The sequence below is a fragment of the Mirounga leonina genome, unplaced genomic scaffold (genome assembly GCF_011800145.1).
Source record: "Mirounga leonina isolate KUSES-001 unplaced genomic scaffold, KU_Mleo_1.0 Mir_151, whole genome shotgun sequence".
NCBI classification, from domain to species: Eukaryota; Metazoa; Chordata; class Mammalia; order Carnivora; family Phocidae; genus Mirounga; species Mirounga leonina.
In genome coordinates this window covers 13,350,271-13,370,531 of record NW_023270377.1, presented here as the reverse complement: position 1 = coordinate 13,370,531, position 20,261 = coordinate 13,350,271, and the positions used below count along the sequence as shown (strand labels likewise).

At 39.6% G+C, this 20,261-nt stretch overlaps 1 long non-coding RNA gene across 1 annotated transcript; it reads left to right on the top strand.

Annotated features, from left to right (window-relative positions):
• The first annotated feature begins 7 nt into the window (after positions 1-7).
• On the top strand, positions 8-19,346 carry LOC118011734. Its single transcript, XR_004679532.1, has 5 exons — positions 8-234; positions 460-532; positions 11,237-11,304; positions 17,530-17,586; positions 19,262-19,346. It is a non-coding gene; the product is annotated as an uncharacterized LOC118011734 (long non-coding RNA).
• Positions 19,347-20,261: the final 915 nt, after the last annotated feature.

Genomic DNA, 20,261 nt, shown 5'->3' with positions numbered 1-20,261 from the left:
GAAATTAGAGTGCTGTATGTATACAAGGTATTCGGATTGGATGTGCACACCCCACCTCTCAGGGCTGAGGGGTGAAGGTGTTAATCCACAAAATTTCCTTAAACTGCAGAAGCCCCAAGACCTCTTGATTCATTGATCTTTCCTAGGGGAACCCAGAACTTAATAGCGTTAAAATCTCTTTTTCGTCAGCATTGAAGTAAAATGACAGCACCTTTCATGTAATGCAATATTTTGGTAAGTGGTGTTAAGTAGACGATAGGGTGGTAGAAACCCGTCTTTAACCTGCCAAACCATTTTTACCATTACCAAGAGTATTGTCGGTTTTGAAAGCCAAAATTGTCTTTGATTCCAGTTTGCTGTAATTTTGGAAGTTTTTTGGTTTTGTTTTGGGTTTTTTTGTCATTGTGAAAAGGTCTGATTGGATTCATCAGTTTTGCCTTTTATCTTTTTATTTATTAGGAATTTTACTTCCTAATTTACCTCTTTGCCGAATTGATATTTTATTTGGACTTCTGGCACTGCAAAGAAATATGTGAGTTCCCACTAAAGTCTGTAATCTTTTAAATAAGAACCTATTGTTGGGATGGATATCTACATGTGGAAGCTGAGGTTTTAATACTTTATTTACTTACTGTAATACTTTTTAAAACTTTTTTAAAAGCTAGGGTGTTAATACTTTTTCATAGCATTTGGAAGCTGGAGTTTTATACTCTTAAAGTAAGTAAACAAATATTCTTTGTGTGTACGATAAGGTTGAATTTGCCCTAAGTTAACTTAATCATGATGACTGAACTTAGGAATGTTGTGCTTTCATCTCCTATTTGGTTGAATACTCCTTTGTAAATGTATTTTCTTGCTTTGTTTTCTGGTATTTGCTAATTAAAACTTGAGTTTAAGAAATAAGGATATTGCTTGAAGCAATACTTCTGTAAATAAGCTAAAAATAGGTCACCAAGAACTGGGTTGATAAGGTAAGATTGGGAAGGGCTCTGATTTAAATACATGATAGTAGGAGTCTTGGATAGGAGTTTATAATCTGTATGCTGATGGGACCTCCATTTCCAAAATCATTAGAATATAATAACAAGTGATGTTTTTCTGTTGGTTGCATTGTCATATGGCCCAGTTTCTTTGTAATATAAGACCAGAAGTTCTAGAGCCAGCTCTATCAGTTTACCAGCCGGATTTTGTGCCTTTTGGGGCAAGAGGTCTCATCTGTAAAATGGGGAAAAAATAATACTACTTTCTTGGGATACTATGAAATTTAGATGATTAACACATTTTTAAAAAAGCCCTGAGAGCAGTGCTTAGCCGAGTAGCCACTCAACACTGGTTGGCTATTATCATTATGGGTAATTAAGGCCAAGGGTATACTATCTTCCTTCATTGAATATGTATTTTTTTTAAAATACTTGTATCAAATGAATCTTATTTTAAAACTAAGTTAGTCTTGGATTTCACAAACCAATAGCATACTTTTCAAAAAGCTGGGGAACTAATACAGGGTTGGCAACTTTATTTTGGCAAGAAAGGGCATTAGAAAAGAATAATTAGCATAGACCAGTCTCATTATCTTGTTTTTTTAGAAAATTATTTTAATCCCAGAAACAAGAGAAGGTAATTTTTTAATAAAGGACAGTTTTTTTAATTGATTAATTTAGCCTTATGAAAAATAATACAGTGAGCTGATTTTTCTTATTTCATTGTGAACCTGAGAAAAGACCATGAGCCAACATTTAGGAACCTTCTGAATTAAGGCATATTTCCATGTAATTGTGAAGCATATTATCACCCCTTAATTGACAGTGTTTGTTTTGTGAACCCAGATTTTTTTCATATGCTGGTTTTGCTCAAGCAAAATTTGGCTGCATCTTAAAAAAATCACCGCCAACTACATCTTTTGTTAGGCTTTTAACACAATAGGCCAAGAAAAACGCTTCAAAATGAATTTGCCACTGACATTAAGAAATCCACTGCTAATTTATTAGTTCATTTACTCAAGAACTGTTTAGTTAAGGCTGCTAGATGTCAGTCACTAAGGGGAGTAAGACACATGAGACCTGCCATCACTGAACATAGAGTCCTTTTCACATCTCAAAATTTGGAAACCACAGACCCAAGTTGGATTTGGCAACAGCTTTCTATACACTCCAGTCCAGAAATCAGAGATTTTCCTGCTAGAAAACCAGCAGTCTCAAAATGTGTATGAAATATTCTCTAAAGCAGCAGACTGTTCTTCTGTACCTAGTGGTATTCTGTGATTTTCAAGTAGCAAATGAACTTTCAAAATACTAGTTTTTCTGCCAACTGCCACCTGATGTAGCAGAGAAAGCAGGGCTGCAATAGGAACTCACTAGATGTTGCACGCCTGCCGGTTGGTATTCTTACTTATGCTGACCATGTCCTGACACAGGAGAACAGTGGCCCCATTTCCATTGATTTGTATGGAACACGTGCAGTCAGAGGAGCCAGGAGGCTGAGTGGGCCAGCGCCTTTTCTACCTCCCAGTCTAAAATGGACGGTACAGGCTGTGAGAAGCCGGCGAAAGGGAATAGCCTCTTCTTGACCATAAGTTTCTAGGTATCCAGGATACCAACCCACTTTAATCACTGATTTGATTGTGTAGATACTGGTTATTAAGACAGCTGACAGCCAACCAATTCAATTAGAAAGACCTGTTCGATGGTTTTGGAGAGACAAAGACTGTGTTAAGGGAAAGATGTATGTTTTTCAAATCAGAAGAAGATTTATAGATATTATCACTTCTTTGAAAATAAGGGCTAGATCTTCTACTTTCTTCCTTGTCTCCACTAGGCAACCAGTAGGTATTGTAAGCCATTTGATTTATACATATTTAGAGTAGTAGCATCCATATGTGCCTTATAAGTAGCCCACTGAGAATGTAACCCCAGACGTTTATATATATGATTTTCTGTATATACCTTTTCTACTTTGTCCTTACTATTTACCGTATATATACATATATATATGTGTGTGTGTGTGTGTATATTCAGAACAAGAAGCCTATAAGATGTGAGGGAATATGAGGAAAGTTACATCTTGAATTAAAGAAAAACCTTGGATGTCTGTTATATCATAAAAACCCATCTCCATTTTTCACCACATTGTCATGCTAAATAAAATCATCTCACTGACAGCTCTGGAAACTTTGTAGTTAGCCTGGACAGTATTCTGTCTTCCACATTTATCAAGTAAGTTAATATTTTGGAATAAAAATATCTATCTATACAGCCAATTGAATTTAACAGAATATAAATTCTCAATTTAAAATTATAGGTATTGCATGCAATTTTGTAATTTTATTTTGAAGAAAAAGAATTTATTTTGAGGAAAAAATTTCCTCTTACCAATGGCAGTAACTGTGTCAAGAAACCTCCAGGGGACAATTATGAATATGTATTGCTTTCCTTCATGATAAGTAAAGTAAAGTATATGTTGAATTTTATAACTCATCAGCTCTGTCTTTGTAAAGTAAGTTAATTTTGGAGTTGAGATAAAGCATGGTTCCAGCGATGCTATAAAAGTAAATAGTTTAAATTTTATGGTAGATATAGTAATTGTGTGAATTATAAATACAACAGCCAACAGTCAGCAAATGTAATAAAATAACATTATCTTCAAACTTGTTCAATAAGCTATGTATCTTTAGTTCATAGTTAAATGGTATTCTTTACTATATCTTTAACTACTAAAAATCAAAATCTGGATAAAGCAAAGGAGTGCTGGTAGAGGTGAAGAATAACCTTTAAGAGACTAAAAAATAAAAAAAATTGTTTGGGCCAATTTCTAGCTGCATTGATATAATGAATTAATTCCTAGAGAGTGGCTGGTTTTGGGGCAGAAGACCCATTGAATGGGCAGTTTTGAGAAAGGAACGCGCCCAATCTTGTCTGATCTCGGAGGCTAAGCAGGGTGGGGCCTGGTTAGTACTTGGATGGGAGAAAGGGACAACATGAATGCCTTGTTAAGATGAAACCAGCAACTTTAATCCAGTTGAAAATTTTTTAAAGAATTTTTAAAGAATTTTCATTTATGAGACCTTTAGAAGTAATACCTCTCTACTCCTGAAATTCTTGTTGAGGAGTGCCTATCTCTCCATGAACCTTTATCTTTGGGGAAAAGTTACTTTAGATGCCTGGATTGTTAAGGCATTTCTACATTTTTAAAATTAATTATTGTAATGATATTTGTCCTTTTTTGGGGGGTGCTTTCTCTTACCACCCTGATTTCCTGTTTTAAAGGATTCTCCCACTGGGTGTGGTCTTAGTCGGTGGTGGTGTGCACTTCCTACCACAATAGCCACTCCCCGCTACATCCCAGCTGAGCCTGGGGATGTATAATGGAGACCCAGGCAGTCAGACCCTCTCTCCCAGAAACTCTTGTGTAGGTGACTGAAGGACACAGGGAAAGCAGGTGAGCACGTGGGCAGGGGCGGTGGGTGATGCAGGCTCTTCCTCCTGAATGACTAGCTGTCATTCCTGCTCCTCAGCTTTCCAGCAGGCCCCTGGTTCCTGTTTGTTCTCCAACCCAGGTCCTCCCACCTTCCCTCATTTCTTTATTATCATTATTATACATTTTTTAAGTGTAAGTATAGTTGACACACATTACATTAGTTTCAAGTGTACAATGTAGTGATTCAACAAGTCTGCACGTTATGGTTTGCTCACCCCAAGTATGCTATGTATCACTATACAATGCTATGACAATATCATTGACTTTATTCCGTATGCTGGACCTTTCATCCCCATAACTTGTTTATTCCATAACTGGAAGCCTGTATCTCCCACTCCCCTTCATCCATTTTGCCCATCCCCCACCATCCTTCCCTGTGGCAACCATCAGTTTGTTCTCTGTATTTATGGGTCTTGTTTCTGCTTTTTGTTTGTTTATCCATTTGTTTTTTTACCACTCCCCTCATTTCGGTGACTCCAAACATGCCATCCCCAAGTTCCATTTTTGCTTAAAATAGTCAAAATTTTTTCCCCTGAGTATCAGTCAGGGTCCTGACAGGAAACAGATGGCTCACTCAAACAGGGAAATTGAGGCGAGTTTAATTCAGGGACTATTTACAAACTGTGTGGGCAGAGTTAGGGAGTGATCAAGGGATGATGAAGCATCTCAGGACTAGTAGCAGTCAGGAACCTTGCAGCACTTCTAAGCTAGAAGGGCTAAGAGAAGAAGTGGCCACCGGACTTGGAGAGAGAATTCTCTCTGTAGCTATGGGATAGGACTGCTTAAGAAGCTGAGGCCTTAGGAGAGGACCCAAGGTACTGGCACAGTAGGGAGACAGCCAGGGGAGAAAAATGCCCCTCCTTCATTCTCCTCTTTCTGCTGGACTTCTGGCTGGTAGCTTCCATTGGATGAACTTAACCAGAAGCCAGAAGGCAAGGGAGCCCATTGATAGAGCCCATAAGGTCAGCCTCCTGAGACACAGAGCAGAGTAAAGAAGGTGGAGAATAGATCTGGAGAGACAAACGGAATATCCATGTAGAGTGCTTGCAGACAGACTTTTGGTTGATAAAGTAAAATAGACCTATACATTAATTTGTTTAAAGCCCCTCATATAGTTGTAGGATCTGTGTACTGTAGGAAGTTTACTTGCTGAGGAAATAGATGGAGGCTGATACCCAAGGCGAGTGTTGTCATTACCTGATGGAAAGAGTTTCTGTTTCCTTGACCAAAGATGCCAATTGCCCTCTAACTTGTGACGGAATGGGGCTGGATTTCTCTGGGTGGTAGCCAGGGCTCTTTGGCCTTTTCTAATTCGCATGAAAACCATCATATACACTAGCAGTGTCTGTGTATTGCCAATACTTTAGACTGTGAAATAATATAGCACCATGGGTAAGAGTGCAGCTCTGAAATCAAACTACCTGGATTCTAATCTGAGTTCTGCAATGTATCAAGTGAGTGCCATTTATTTTCCTCAGTAAAATTAGGTTAATAGTAGTGCCAGCTTCATGAGGCAAGTGTGAGGATCAAATTAAATAATGTATTTTGTATAACACTGGCCACAAATTTAGAATCCAAGGAATATTAATGATTATTTTATGGCTAATTACTAACACCATTTTTTAAAAAGATTTACTTATTTTAGAGAGAAAGCACGAGTGAGAGGGGCAGAAGGAAAGGGAGAGAGAATCCCAAGCAGAATCCATGCTGAGCGTGGAACCTGATATGGGGCTTGATCTCATAACCCCTAAATCACAACCTGAGCTGAAACCAAGAGTTGACACTCAACGGACTGTGCCACCCAGGTGCCCCGCTAATACCATTTTTGACCCTTTAGTCTAGGTTTGGTAAATGACAAACAAGTGTTTACTAGTTTCTGCGTTTGTGTGGTCACCACAACACCCAGTTTGCTCCATCTATTCCCCAGTGCCCAGCCTCATCACCCCCTACATGGTGGCCTCCCTATCATCCGTATCTGGTACCTATACTTCCATCCTCTCAATTGCATCATTTTCCAGTCTGCATTCATCTTCCTTGCAACTTTTGCTTCTTTTGGCCAATTCACTAGCTTTCTCTTATCTGTGGAGCAAGTTCCCAAGTTATCTGTCCTCATAGACTTAGGAGCAGCAAGGCCTCTAAAAACAAATGAAAAGAAGAAGCAATGATGGGAACTCTGCTTTGGCTTTCAAAGCAGGTCAGCGTCTTCAACAGGCTTTCAGTTATTGTGAGATTTGGTTTCACAATAATTCTAGGATGAAAACTTTAAATCTCTTATGCTTATTTTAAGGTTAAATAAGGGACTTTTAAAAATAAACACACAGGGGCACCTGGGTGGTTCAGTTGGTTAAGCGACTGCCTTCGGCTCAGGTCATGATCCTGGAGTCCCGGGATCGAGTCCCGCATCGGGCTCCCTGCTCGGCGGGGGGTCTGCTTCTCCCTCTGACCCTCCCCCCTCTCATGTGCTTGCTCTCTCTCATTCTCTCTCTCTCAAATAAATAAATGAAAAAATCTTTAAAAAATAAAAAATAAAAAAATAAACACACAAAGCGATGTATCCCAAATGTCACTTCTCATGGTCTTTCTTATACTGTGTTTTTTCTTGCTAAAACACACAAATGATAAACTTTGGATCTATAAATCACATATAAAGCACAATTTATCATTTGAGCTTCAGCATTTCCTTCCCCACTGCCATGTCACTTTTGTCATACACAAGAGGACAGCTAAGCTGGGCCTTACATCATCACAATAACTGAAAAATAAGTACATGGCAAGTTAAATTTATCCTTAAGATTTTGATCAAAGTGTGATGCTACATTATCTGAGACATTTTTATGTCTACTGATAAGAAGCAGCTCTTTCCATAATTGTGCCCAGACTTTTAGAAGCCAGAGAAATGGTCCATGTGGCTCTTATTGGATCAACTCATTCACCATCAGTTTTTGGTGAATTTACACAGCCAGCACCTAACGTGACGCTAACCAGTGATATATGGGAACAAGTGACTATGGGTAGGAATAGGGAGGATTGCACATTAACTGAATATAAGCAACATCACTTTTTATTTATTTATTTACTTATTTATTTTTTTATTTATTTGAGAGAGAGAGAATGAGAGAGAGCAAGCACATGAGAGGGAGGAGGGTCAGAGGGAGAAGCAGACTCCCTGCCGAGCAGGGAGCCCGATGCGGGACTCGATCCCGGGACTCCAGGATCATGACCTGAGCCGAAGGCAGTCGCTTAACCAACTGAGCCACCCAGGCGCCCAAGCAACATCACTTTTTAAAAACAAGCCAGCAGACTCTCCTCTATATCCATACCTGGCATGTAGTTTGAACTCAAAGAAGATTAGCAATTATCATATGGTTATATCAAAGCGATCAAGAAGATGAGCATCTGAGGAAATATATGAAATTAGATGACTATTAACAACTAAAATTGTTCATAAAAATAGTGCATCAGAATTAGCTAAATTATTTTTTTTGCTTCCAGTAACAGAAAACCTAACTCAAGTTGGCGAAAGCAGTGATCGAATCCATAAAAGTGATCGAATCACGTAAAAGCAGTCCAGAGTTAGTACGGGTCCCAGGCATGGTCCAACAGGGCTCTGGCCCAGCTCTGCAGCAATTCTCAGGGCCCTGCCCTAGGGCGGGAGAAAGCAGCTGTAGGCATTATGGGTATCTCTTCACCAGACACAATGAAGTCCAGACTAGAAGAAGAGAGACTGTCTCTTTTTTCGGGCTCTGTGTTACCAGCTAAGAAACTATGCCCAGAAGCAGCCCAGGAGACTCTCTCATGGCTCATTGGCCAAGACTAGGTTACATGTCTATTTTAACCCACGCAGTGGCAAGGGCGAATGGGTGGAGTTTATACTAATCACTGGGGTAGAATAGATCTTGGGAGTCAACTACTACCACCTATTAATACAGAGCACATTTGTCTATCTCTGAAGAGATTTTACATTGAAATTAATGAGTTTGAGGAAGTACGGTGGGAAGTGTCTGTGTGTGTGTGTGTGTGTGTGTGTGAATAATAGGGTGTTTGGTTAATGAAGGGGACAAGGGAGCATAATCTCAGACCCCGAAATACACTGAAAGAATAGCCCTTAAACACAGATAAGGAGATCAAAGAGAAGAACGTCAGAGTGAGGGACCCACAGAAAGGTGCAGCTTGTTTCAAAAAGATACCATGGGTATGTACATTTAAACAGATACCCGCACACTCCTTTCAGGGATTGTAAGCTCTTTCAGAGGTGCTGGAGAAACCTTATTCTTTGCTCCCTGCTTTGTGAGATGTATAGACAAGGGTAGCCACAGGCAAATAAGGACAAGGTGGTTGCCCACATAAGGCAATTTGACAGGTGATGAAGAGGCCCCGTTAACCCTCCACACTCTCCCTTCTAAAAACAAAAGCAAGCCAAATGCACACAAACACGGATTAAACTAGCCATCCACTTAGGTGGGCAAGATAGTTAGACATGGGATATTGTGTGAGAGGCACCAAGCTGTCTCTCTGAACCCGATAGCACTCCATTCTGAGCCCCAAAGCCAACAAACAGTCCCACTATCGGGTAAAGCATTAGGCTCTGAGGTCTGTTCGAAAGTAAATGCTGTGGGAAGACTACATTAAGCCTCCAACACCTTAGCCTTAATTATTACATCATAGAAACTAAGTGTACCTGGAAACAAGCAAATTCCCTAGAGAGGCAGGATCTTTAAAAAGGGAAAAACAACTTCTTTATCATTTTGCCTATATTCCCAACCAGACAAGCATCTCTATGTAAAGCATACGGGAAGATAACGTGACCAATGGATTCACATACGTGCCCTGTTTGAGCCAACAGATGGGGAAGAAAGCATCAAATTAAAACTCTCAGGAGAGGGGCCTGTGTGGCCCTCTGGGAGCTCCTCCTCTCCTAGCCTTGCACCTGATGGGGATCCTGAAATTCTTTTTTTCACTCCACTTCCTCTTGTGAACAAGAGGTTGGCTCCTCTCGACATTCCAGTGGAAATTAATAAAGACATCTCCTAAGAATGAACTATGACCTTGGGTTCATTTTAGCCCCTCCTCAAGGGAATGAGTGGGTATGTGAGAACTTTGCATTGGGATTTTTAGCTCAGAAATGTTTATACTTGATGCAGAAATGTTTATTGATCATTCTGGAACCTTTCAAGCTCTTGATCCCATCTTTACTGTTTGATAGTAAAAAGGTGTGTGTCTCCCCAACATGTAAAGAGCTGGTGTAACAAGGAGACTTCTCTTTGGGAACAGAAGTTTGTATTTTAGGTCAGATCTATTCTTAAAAATTTATTGTTTTTTTTTTTTTTTTTTTTTTTTTTACATTCCCTAAGTTCCTAAAAGTAAAAAATAAAGTACATTTTCTGGGTGTTCTAATCAGATGCAGTTTTACAGAGGAAAGAAGGGCTACCATTGAACATTTACTAGATGTCTGATTCACTACTCAGTTTTTCTCACTTTGTCTTCCCAGCAATCCTGTCCCATGCAGGGATGGAGAGCTCTGGATTCAACCCCAAGCTCCAGACTAATTAGCTGAATGATCTGGGTGCTCCTGTATGAAGAGGGTATAATAACACTACCTACCTCATTAGATTGTTGTGAGAATTAAATGGGGTAAACATTAGCTGTGGGGCGCCTGGGTGGCTCAGTTGGTTAAGTGTCTGCCTTCAGCTCAGGTCATGATCCCAGGGTCCTGGGATCGAGCCCCACCTTGGGCTCCCTGCTCAGCAGGGAGTCTGCTTCTCCCTCTGCCTCCCCTGCTCCTTGTGTTCCCTCTCTCTCTTTCAAATAAATAAAATCTTTTTAAAAAGCAGTTGCCCTTAGCACCTTGCAAATAACAAGCACTTTGTAAATGTCTGCTCTCATTTTATTGTTTTCCTCATCTTACAGATCAGAAAGTTCTGAGTGAGACAAAGTAACTTGTCATATCTGAGAGAGATTAAGTATTTGCCTAAGGATGCCACATATGTAAATCATGAGAGAGGGATTCAAGCTCTTATTTTCAGGTTTGTCTAATTCTAGGGTCTGCACATTTCACAGTTACGTTATTTTTCCATTGAATCATCTATTTCACACACTATTCCACACAGGGGAGCAGGACAAAGCTCCTAAAAGTTGAAGAATTAAAAATATTTTTTGGTTATCACCCTGATTTCTCTGCATCTGGAGGACACTAAGTTAGGCCTAGACTAAGACTCTGACAAACTACCTTTTGCAATTTTAAGTGATGGTCCCAAAACGTAATAATACTCATAGCTTGGGCAGGGGTTGGGGGTGGCGATGATGTGGTTTGCCCGGGATCACATAACTAGCAGGTGACAGAAACCTGGTGGGAATTGTGTGTGGCTACATTACCCATGCTCCTGACCACCTGCTGGACCACGCCCTCCTTTGAAAAAGCTCTCAATGTGTGCAGAATGAATGTAGTACAATGTACAACAAAACCTTGAATGATAAGAACCTGAGAATAAGATGATATTAACTAGGGTTCTCCAGAACCAATAGGCGAAAGATAGGTAGGTAGATAGATTTATTATAAGCAATCGGCTCACTATTTATGGAGGCCAAGAAGTCCCACGATGTGTCATCTGTAAGCTAGAGAACCAGGAAAGCCAATGGTATAATTCATTTTGAGTCTAAAGGCCCAAGAACCAGGAGTGCTGATGTCCAAGAACAGGAGAAAATGAACGAATGGAGAAAAGAAGGAGAGAATAAATTCACTCTTCCTCTTTTTGCTCTCTTCTAGCGCTCAACAATTGGATGATGCCCACCCACATCAAAGAGTAACTTGATATGGTTCAGCAGACCTGTAAGGTAAGAGTGTCCTCTTTAAGTCATTCCAATGCATTATGTTACAGGTTATAACAAATATAGTTGGTGATTGATTTTGAATATTGCAGTCACCAGGAGAGTCAATTTGGAATATTTAAATCACCCCAAAATATAAAAACGTATGCATATTTTCATTATATGTTGAGTTTTACCTCAAATGGGGAAAAAAGAGTCACAAACAAATCCTGGACTCTATTTAACAATATGCAGGCTGATATATTTAGGAGAGAGATGTACTGATGTTTTCTACTGCATTTGAAATGCATTAAAAAATGTTTGTTGGATGTCTATAGGAATGGGTAGACAGGTGAGAACACTCTAGTGAAATGTTAATTATAGGATCTAGGTGGTGGGTATCTAGATATTCGCTGCATAGTTTTTTCAACTTTATACTAGATTTGAAAAATTTCAATAAAATTTTGGAAAAACATGAATGTGTGGATTAAATTATAATCAGACTTTATTTAAAAGAATGATTCAGGTGTCTCACAGGAAGTGAATTTGATACATGAAAATGTAGAATTAGGGGTGCCTGGGTGACTCAGTTGGTTAAGTGTCTGCCTTCAGCTCAGGCCATGATCCCAGGGTTCTAGGATGGAGCCCCGAGTCAGGCTCCCTGCTCGGCAGAGAGCCTGCTTCTCCCTCTCCCTTTACTTGCTGCTCTCTCTGCTTGTGTGCCTCCCCCCTCCCCGTCAAATAAATAAATAAAAGTCTTTAAAAAAAAAGAAAATGTAGAATTAATAATGATATTGATTGCAAATTATTAAGTGCTTAGTATGTGCCAGGCAGGGGACAAAGTGTTTAATAAGTGTTATCTAATTTAATCTAATACTCATAAGTATTGTTTGAAGTATGTATTACTATCCTTTTTTTTATTACTATGTTATGTTAATCACCATACATTACACCATTGGTTTTTGATGTGTGTTCCATGATTCATTGTTTGCGTATAACACCCAGTGCTCCATGCAGAACGTGCCCTCTTTAATACCCATCACCAGGCTAACCCATCCCCCTCCCCCCCTCCCCTCTAGAACCCTCAGTTTGTTTTTCAGAGTCCGTAGTCTCTCATGGTTCGTCTCCCCCTCCAATTCTCTCCTTTCATTTTTCCCCTCCTGCTATCTTTTTTTTTTTTTTTAACATATAATGTATTATTTGTTTCAGAGGTACAGGTCTGTGATTCAACAGTCTTACACAATTCACAGCACTCACCATAGCACATACCCTCCCCAGTGTCTATCACCCAGCCACCCCATCCCTCCCACCCCCCACCACTCCAGCAAACCTCAGTTTGTTTCCTGAGATTAAGAATTCCTCATATTGGGCACCTGGGTGGCTCAGTTGGTTAAGCGACTGCCTTCGGCTCAGGTCATGATCCTGGAGTCCCGGGATTGAGTCCCGCATCAGGCTCCTTGCTCGGCAGGGAGTCTGCTTCTCCCTCTGACCCTCCTCCCTCTCATGCTCTCTGTCTCTCATTCTGTCTCAAATAAATAAATAAAATCTTTTAAAAAAAAAGAATTCCTCATATTATGATACATGTCTTTCTCTGATTGACTTATTTCGCTCAGCATAATACCCTCCAGTTCCATCCACATCATTGCAAATGGCAAGATTTCATTCCTTTTGATGGCTGCATAATAATCCATTGTATATATATGCCACATCTTCTTTTTTTTTTTTTTAAGATTTTATTTATTTGTTTGAGACAGAGAGAATGAGAGAGAGAGAGAGCACATGAGAGAGGGGAGGGTCAGAGGGAGAAGCAGACTCCCTGTCGAGCAGGGAGCCCAATGCGGGACTTGATCCAGGGACTCCAGGATCATGACCTGAGCCGAAGGCAGTCGCTTAACCAACTGAGCCACCCAGGCGCCCCTATACCACATCTTCTTTATCCATTCATCTGTGGATGGACATCTTGGCTCCTTCCACAGTTTGGCTATTGTAGACATTGCTGCTATAAACATCAGGGTGCACATACCCCTTCAGATCCCTACATTTGTATCTTTGGGGTAAATACCCAGTAGTGCAATTGCTGGATCATATGGTAGCTCTATTTTCAACTTTTTGAGCAACCTCCATACTGTTTTCCAGAGTGGCTGCACCAGCTTGCATTCTCACCAACAGTGTAGGAGGGTTCCCCTTTCTCTGCATCCCTGCCAACATTCCTGACTTGTTAATTTCAGCCATTCTGACTGGTGTGAGGTGGTATCTCATTGAGGTTTTGATTTGGATTTCCCTGATGCCGAGCGATGTTGAACGCTTTTTTATGTGTCTGTTGGCCATTTGGATGTCTTCTTTGGAAAAATGTCTGTTCATGTCTTCTGCCCTTTTCTTGATTGGATCATTTGTTCTTTGGGTGTTGAGTTTAAGAAGTTCTTTAGAGATTTTGGATACTGGCCCTTTATCTGATATGTCATTTGCAAATATCTTCTCTCATTCTGTTGTGTGTCTTTTGGTTTTGTTGACTGTTTCTTTTGCTGTGCAAAAGCTTTTTATCTTGATGAAGTCCCAATAGTTCATTTTTGCCCTTGCTTCCCTTGCCTTTGGCGATGTTTCTAGGGAGAAGTTGCTGCGGCTGAGGTCAAAGAGGTTGCTGCCTGGGTTCTCCTCTAGGATTTTGATGGACTCCTGTCTCACATTTAGGTCTTTCAACCATTTGGAGTCTATTTTTGTGTGTGGTGTAAGGAAATGGTCCAGTTTCATTCTTCTGCATGTGGCTGTCCAATTTTCCCAACACCATTTGTTGAAGAGACTGTCTTTTTTCCATTGGACATTCTTTCCTGCTTTGTCAAAGATTAGTTAGCTATAGAGTTGAGGGTCCATTTCTGGGCTCTCTATTCTGTTCCATTGATCTATGTGTCTGTTTTTGTGCCAGTACCATACTGTCTTGATGATGACAGCTTTGTAATAGAGCTTGAAGTCTGGAATTGTGACGTCACCAGCTTTGCTTTTCTTTTTCAACTTTCCTCTGGCTATTCGGAGTCTTTTCTGGTTCCATACAAATTTTAGGATTATTTGTTCCATTTCTTTGAAAACAGTGGATGGTATTTTGATAGGGATTGCATTGAATGTGTAGACTGCTCTAGGTAGCATTGACATCGTCACAATATTTGTTCTTCCAATCCATGAGCATGGACTGTTTTTCCATTTCTTTGTGTCTTCCTCAATTTCTTTCATGAGTATTTTATAGTTTTCTGAGTACAGATCCTTTGCCTCTTTGGTTAGATTTATTCCTAGGTATCTTATGGTTTGGGGTGCAATTGTAAATGGGATCGACTCCTTAATTTCTCTTTCTTTGTCTTGTTGTTGGTGTATAGGAAGGCCACTGACTTCTGTGCATTGATTTTATATCCTGCCACTTTACTGAATTCCTATATGAGTTCTAGCAGTTTTGGGGTGGAGTCTTTGGGGTTTTCCACATAAAGTATCATATCATCTGCAAAGAGTGAGAGTTTGACTTCTTCCTTGCTGATTTGGATGCCTTTTATTTCTTTTTGTTGTCTGATTGCTGTGGCTAGGACTTCTAATACTATGTGGAATAGCAGTGGTGATAGTGGACATCCCTGCCGTGTTCCTGACCTTAGGGGGAAAGCTCTCAGTTTTTCCCCATTGAGAATGATATTCGCTGTGGGTTTTTCATAGATGGCTTTTATGATATTGAGGTATGTACCCTCTATCCCTATACTCTGAAGTGTTTTAATCAAGAAAGGATGCTGTATTTTGTCAAATGCTTTTTCTGCATCTATTGAGAGGATCATATGGTTCTTGTTCATTCTTTTATTAATGTATTGTATCACGTTGATTGATTTGTGGATGTTGAACCAACCTTGTAGCCCAGGGTTAAATCCCACTTGGTCGTGGTGAATAATCCTTTTAATGTACTGTTGGATCCTATTGGCTAGTATTTTGGTGAGAATTTTTGCATCCATGTTCATCAAGGATATTGGTCTGTAATTCTCCTTTTTGATGGAGTCTTTGTTTGGTTTGGGGATCAAGGTAATGGTGGCCTCATAAAACAAGTTTGGAATTTTTTCTTCCATTTCTATTTTTTGGAACAGTTTCAGAAGAATAGGTATTAATTCTTCTTGAAATGTTTGGTAGAATTCCCCTGGGAAGCCATCTGGCCCTGGGCTTTTGTTTGTTGGGAGATTTTTGATGACTGCTTCAATTTCCTTAGTGGCTATAGATTGGTTCAGGTTTTCTATTTCTTCCTGGTTCAGTTTTGGTAGTTGGTACATCTCTAGGAATGCATCCATTTCTTCCAGATTATCTAAAATGTTGGTATATGGTTGCTCATAATATGTTCTTATGTTTGTTTGTATTTCTTTGGTGTTGGTTGTGATCTCTCCTCTTTCATTCATGATTTTATTTATTTGGGTCCTTTCTCTTTTCTTTTTGATAAGTCTGGCCAGGGGTTTATCAATCTTGTTAATTCTTTCAAAGAACCAGCTCCTAGTTTTGTTGATCTGTTCCACTGTTCTTTTGGTTTCTATTTCATTGATTTTGGCTCTGATTTTATTATTTCTCTTCTCCTGCTGGGTTTAGGCTTTATTTGCTGTTCTTTCTCCAGCTCCTTTAGGTGTAGGGTTAGGTTGTGTATTTGAGACCTTTCTTGTTTCTTGAGAAAGGCTTATATTGCTATATACTCTCCTCTTAGGACTGCCTTTGCTGCATCCCAAAGATTTTGGACAGCTGTGTTTTCATTTTCATTTGTTTCTGCTTCTGACCAACTGGCTATAGATCCGAGGTTCCAATGATCCCGTGGTTGGGTTTGCTTAATTTGCTCGAGCAGCTCACAGAACTCAGAGAAACATTGTACTTACTAGATCACCAGTTTATTATAAAAGGAAAGAACTCAGGAACAGCTAGATGGAAGAGATGCACAGGGCGAAACAGGGAAGAAAGGCGTGGAGGTTCCCTGCCCTCTCCAGGTGCACCATTCCCCCAAAATCTCCACCTGTTTACCATATTTACTTGCCCAGAAGCTCCTGTATTACTGTCCTTATTTTGCAGGTTAGGCAAACGTGTGAGAAGTTTCCCTAACTTGAGGGAGAATGTGTATTTAGTAAGCGGCACAACTGGGAGTCAGACCACGTCTGTCTGAGTCACTGAGCTCCACGAAGGGGAAAACTGAATTGGGAACGTTTAGAGATTATTTAATTTCCCCACCCTGTGCTACAAATGACACAAAGGAACAGTAGCACTAGAATCCCATAATTTTCTACTCTTTGGCCAAGGCTTTTGCCACTAAACATAATGTCTCTCTAAGAGCAGTTGTTTTTTGTTGTTGTTTTTTTACAAAATGGATTCACTATAGGATTCCTTTAAGGAACAAATTTCCATAATGCACTTTAATTATAATTTGATGTAGAATTTGATCTACATACTTTTTTTGAGTACCATATGTGTCACAACCAATGGCACCCTGATGCTACAAACAGTATGTCCAACAATGTAGCTTGAGCTTTTGAATGCACTTAAATTATGCATGTTTCCCTAGTGGGAAAAAGGCATGAAATTCTGCATCCATTTGAGTTAAAGTGCTACCATACTGATAATTCTGGAATTTTGTTTTTCACAACTCAATTCCAAACCCACTGCTTTTCTGAAACTTTTATTTATTTTTTTTAAGTTTAGCAGTGACTGATTTACACAATGTAAACCACTTAAAAAAAAAAAACATGAATGTAGAAAAGGGAAGTTGAACATTAAAAATCACAAAGGACAAAATTATGTCCTTTCCTCTTCTTGCACCTCTCCCTTTACCCTAGCTCATGTCTTTAACACTATTCCCAAAATTCTGGCAAGGGCGTGCATGGCTTTGAAGAAATGAAGGGATCCACTAAACCTTTTAGGTTTTAAGTTCCAGACAGCTGTCCATCTACTCTAGTGCTGCTAGTCCAATGTTTGGCAGCTTCGGATTTAGAAATCTTCAGTTTAACTTTTGGCTCCAGCACTCACTAGATGAGTGTCAGTGAAGCTCCTTATCTTCTGAGCCATTTTTCCACCAGCTATAAAATACTTACCTGACATCAAAGGAAAATGTATTTAGGACTTGACAGCAAAAGAACAAAGACATAAAAACCAAGAAAGACACAGTAAACAATTTTTAAAACTTTGTCATTTGTTTGTTTTTGCCATTTTCTGTAAGGCATAATCATGTTTCCATTGCATGATGAAACCATGAACTTTTATTTTTTATTTCAGAACATAGAAGACAATTCTCCATGGATCTCTTGCATATTGGCATACCTTTCAAGTGAGGTATTGATTGCCTTTACTATGGACTATCTTTTCAAAAATTTTTGTATAACTAATAGCCTTGAAAGACAGAGACGGTGTCTCTGAGCAAAAAGCAGGCATACTGATTGTCTACTATAAAAAATTTGGGTTCCTAACCCCAGTGGTTTTCTCCCATAACACAGTCCACTGCATGCACAGTTATCTTTTATTTTTTGAAAGGTTTTATTTATTTATTTGAGAGAGCGTGAGCACCAGCAGGGGTGGTAGGCCGAGGGAGAAGCAGGCTCCCTGCTGAGCAAGGAGTTTGATGTGGACCTCAATCCCAGGACCCCGAGATCATGACTTGAGCCAAAGGCAGATACTTAACTGACTGACCCACCCAGGTGCTCCCTGCACATACAATTATCTATCCGGGCTTGTCCATGTTGCCCGGTGGGAAATGAACCTCGGGAACCTGGTGCATTTGTGAATTCTTTAGCTCTTGCTGTGTGTAATACAGTCTCTTGTCTCTGACCCAGGAGTCTCATGTCTTCTGCCAGCCTTCATCAAACAATGACATGCCATGGTTGCTGGCAAGGAGAATAAAATCTCAGACACTTCACAGTTCTTGACAAGAAGTTAGGATGCAAAATGAAAACAAGGATTCTTTCTCCCATCATATCTTGAGGCCATTTTTTATAAAACATATGCCATTTTTGGGGAGCATGAACAGTATATTGTAGTGATTAAACACATAGACTCTGTGGCCAGAATGCCTGGGTTCAAATCCTCTCTTTTATTTTGAGTTCCCCCAGAAACAGACTCTAAGATTAGGATATGAGTGAAAATAGTTTATTTGGGAGGTAATCCCAGTAATCACTAGTAAGGATTGAGGAAAGAAAAAAGGAGAGGGAAGACAGCCAGGAAATAATGAGTTTTCAAGCAAGTTATGACTGTGTATAGCAAAAGGTTAATCCTCCTTGGGAACTCTTAGTAGCCAACAGAGCACTTGTGTTTCTGAGTTATCCTACCTGAGGAGTGAGGGACCTGCCTGGGATATTTTATACCAAATCCCAACCCATCATTGACTGAGGGCTCCTGGGAGGGGTCAGTGCAGATTCTAGCTCTGTATTTTCTGGCCTGTCTTGCGTATAGCACAAAGTGGGCCGCAGCAGGCCCTGGAAGTTAGAAGTGAGGCCTCAGTGTGCACTACATTGATAAGGTCCAAGGGGATATAGTTGGCAGATCCATAGCCTTTGCTACAGACATCCTCTAGCACTGTATTCTTAGGAAGTCCCTCAACCTGGTTATGCCCCTGTTTCCTCATCTCTAAGATGGAAATTATAATAGCACCACCTACCTAGGGTTGATAGAAGGATTAAAGAAATAGTCAGTTCATGTAAAGCACTTAAAACAGACCATAGCATTTCTTTTTTTTTTTATTTAAAGATTTTATTTATTTATTTGAGAGAGCGAGAATGAGAGACAGAGAGCACGAGAGGGAAGAGGGCAGAGGGAGAAGCAGACTCCCTGCTGAGCAGGGAGCCTGATGCGGGACTCGATCCAGGGACTCCAGGATCATGACCTGAGCCGAAGGCAGTCGCTTAACCAACTGAGCCACCCAGGCGCCCCAGACCATAGCATTTCTTAAGCACTTAGTAAATATTGGCTATCGTTATAGAATAATTTGACATTTATTAATTGATATTTTGTCTAGATCAGTCTCTGGAAGTTGACTTCTAATTCCCCAACGTTGGAGTTTTATTTTACCGAATGCCTGGAATGGACTCTTACAGATTCAAGGTATATTTATGCTTGCCATTTGTCAAGGACCAACATTGGCTGCCTCATGGAAAGCACCAAGAAAGATGTGTTTAAAACTTGTTCCTATTTAAATTTCCTTAGAGAATTTATGGGGCTAAGCACTCCTGAACTCTTTAATTTAAAGATTTACTGCTTTGTCAGAGAAACTAATTAAATCTTATTTGAAGTGTCAGTAACACAGCAGCATCAGACTGGATTTTCTATTCTATAATGGGAATGAGAATATAAAAGAGAAGTGTGTTTTAAACTCAATTTTCTAGCATTCTGTATCATTTATGTCAGACTCCTGTGAATCAGCATCATAGTAACTATGGAATTTACCAAAACAAAACACTCACAAATTTTAGTAAGCCTACTTAACTTTTGATTAAGGTAGAATTCTACTGTTAAGCTAAAATAACACGAGTAGGAAATGACAGCTTACCAGGGGAGAGACTCATATTTAGGGAAACCAATTCTTCAGAGGTCTATAGATGTGCTTATTTCTCACTCTAGTAACATTCCTGATCTCCATACCTTTTTGTTCTCCCCAAACAGACCGCTGGGCTTGCTCTGAATCTCTTATTTAAAGATCTCAATCACTATTTACATATTACCAGAGTCTTTATATTAAGAAAATTGTCTCAGGAGTTTCCCTTTGAAAAAAAGAATCCTGTTTGTTTGTTTGTTTGTTTTCATTTTTGCAGTGCTCATTTAGGTATTCTTCCCTTTGTCTAAGGATATCTTAACATAACATATATATGCATATAAAAATTAAGAAAATTATTATCTTTCATAAATGTTTTATCAGTGTTTATGCTGAAAGAAAATAAACCATAATCTTCCACATTAAAATGTTGAGAGTTTTAATAAGACATGTTTTGTTTTTAGCTTCTGTTTTTCTCCACACCTAA